The sequence below is a fragment of the Arachis ipaensis genome, chromosome B9 (genome assembly GCF_059453495.1).
Source record: "Arachis ipaensis isolate K30076 ecotype BB chromosome B9, ASM5945349v1, whole genome shotgun sequence".
In the NCBI taxonomy this organism is placed as follows: Eukaryota; Viridiplantae; Streptophyta; class Magnoliopsida; order Fabales; family Fabaceae; genus Arachis; species Arachis ipaensis.
In genome coordinates this window covers 136,543,751-136,546,139 of record NC_142444.1, presented here as the reverse complement: position 1 = coordinate 136,546,139, position 2,389 = coordinate 136,543,751, and the positions used below count along the sequence as shown (strand labels likewise).

Sequence of the window (2,389 nt, the reverse complement as noted above, 5' to 3'; positions counted from 1 at the left end):
ATGGTGTTAGTCCCGATTTCCCGACCTCATAGACTGACTTTGAGTGGTGCCCCCACTATAGGTATGGCCCAACATCCCGTCGCAAGAGCACCTGTAGACCGATATGCTTGGGTGACCACGGACGTGAAGGACACTCCCTCCCAGATGACCTTAGAGGAACTCACGGAGTTCCGTCAAGCGGATTACCTCTGCGGGGGAGGTCCCGAGGAAGGTAACTATGAGGTGTTTGTTCCTACTAATCGGGAACGGATATGCCATCTAAACCTGCAGACCCCCCGGATCACCGATTGGATCTGGATGTACAAAGCGATGTTCACCAACTTGGGGATTCGCATTCCCTTCTCCCCTTTTCAAATGGCGCTGCTAAACCGATGTGACGTGGCGCCATCTCGACTGCATCCAAACAGCTGGGCCTTTATCCGCTGTTTCGAGATAGTTTGCGAGTATTTAGAGTTACCGGCCTCCGTGGAGGTGTTCTTATTTATTTTTGTCTTAACAAATCCTTCTAAAGAGGGAAGAGCCAAGAAGGGATTCATGTCATTTCGGTCAGCCCAAGGTCAGAGGATCTTTGGCCTGTTTGAGGATTCCTACCATGGTTTGAAGGATAAATACTTCAAGGTTCGCCCTGCCGTAGGTCGGCATCCCTTCTGGCTAACTCTGGAGGGGGAATGCCGCATCCCAACCTACTGGAATTTTGGGCGGGGGCTAATGCATTCACGAAAGTGACGTACAAAAGGTTGTCCCCTGAGAACAAAAATATTGCCGACGTGTTGTTGGCCGTGTTCGGGAAGAATCACGTCAATCCCCACCTCTTGATGGGGGATCCTGAAATGGGCAAAGCCTATATTTGTGAGTCATCGGGTTGTCATTGACCCCCACCTTCTCTTGTTCATCTTCGTTTTATCATGATTTTAACTGGTGTTTTTGTTTTGTTTTTGACTTTGCAGTATCCATGGCTGCCGACCAAGTTGGTCTTGATGATCTAATGTCTAAATTCCTGCTTAGGGATGACGAAGATAGCTCCACCATTCCTCCTATAGATCTCGTGGATGTACCTGGTCCTGAGGTTCAGACCTCGCCCCCCTCAAGGGGAAGTTACTGGGACCAGCACCAACCCGGTCCCCCTAGCGGAAGAGGCCTCGAGGGGAGGGAGGAGATCCAGAAGTAGCCATCATTGACAACCCCAGGAAGAGGAAGCCGACCTCTTCCCCAGAGGGAGTACTTACTGTCATGGAGAAGAATTTTGATGCCAGCTACTTCATTGACGCACAGCTTCTCCTGGGGACAGAGGAGTTCTTCGATGGTGGGAACCTTACCTCCTAGGCCAAGTGGGTATACCGCACTCTGCTCCGGGCTGCCGCGATTGCAAGGAAGGCAAAGCCCATTTTGGCTGGTGTCCGGAACCTGGAGGGCAAGCTTCAAGGAGCTGTTAAGTCTGTGGAGAAGATGAAGGCGGAGGTGACTACGTTGAAGGCCCAGCTAGCCACTTCAGATGAGAAGTTGACGGCCTCTGACGCAGCGGTCGCCTGGTTTTCCGAACGTGAGCTCACCTTGGAAGGCCAGGTTTCTGCTGCGTAAGCTCAGGTGGCTGAGCTAGAGAAAGAACTGGCCACTTTAGTGGCCTCAGCTGATGCTGCCAAGGCCGAGGTTGTTGCCCTGAAAAAGAAGAATAAAGAGACCGTGAAGGAGGCTAGGGATGCCATCATGGCTACCGACAAAGCGATTAAGGCCTAGGTGAAGCTCTTGGCTCCCGAGTTCGATGTGTCCGCTGTTGGTGCCTTCAAGACCATCAAGGATGGGAAGATTGTCGAACTCTCCAAGAAATGAGTTATTTGTACTTTAGATCTTTGTTTTTTGCTTGGTAGCTTGTAAGACAACTTTTGCCGTTTGATGTTAGGGCATTTTGGCCAGTTTCACTGACCTTTTCTTTACAATTTTAGGGTAGCTTCATGCATTTTCTTAGTAAATAAGCAAGTTTTGGGTAGAAATACACTTACATCTTGATTCAAGCAAACATTGTGAACTTTACATGATTTCATGAGAATTATGCATGAATTGAATGACAAATTGGATAATGCATGATCTCATGACTTGGAATAGAGCTTTGATGCACTTTATTTGCTTGATTTTAGGACAAAGGAAGCAAGGAAGAGCCACGTTAGTCTAATTAACGTGACCACTAACGTGGAATGGGCATAAGCTTGTGGCGTTAATGAGAAAAGTGATCGCCAAAAACGCCTTCGAAAGCCATCATAGTCCATGTTAGTTGCCACGTTAGTTACAGTAGCGTGGGAGCTAACGTGGAAAGAAAAGAGGAGCTCCAACGTTAGTGGTAAAAGTGAACACCACAAACGTTCCAAAAGGCCATACATAAGCCACGTTAAGAGCT

At 48.6% G+C, this 2,389-nt stretch overlaps 1 pseudogene; it reads left to right on the top strand.

The window, feature by feature from the left end:
- Positions 1 to 1,300: 1,300 nt before the first annotated feature.
- Positions 1,301 to 1,872, top strand: LOC148546478 (uncharacterized; annotated as a pseudogene).
- The last annotated feature ends 517 nt before the right edge of the window (positions 1,873 to 2,389 follow it).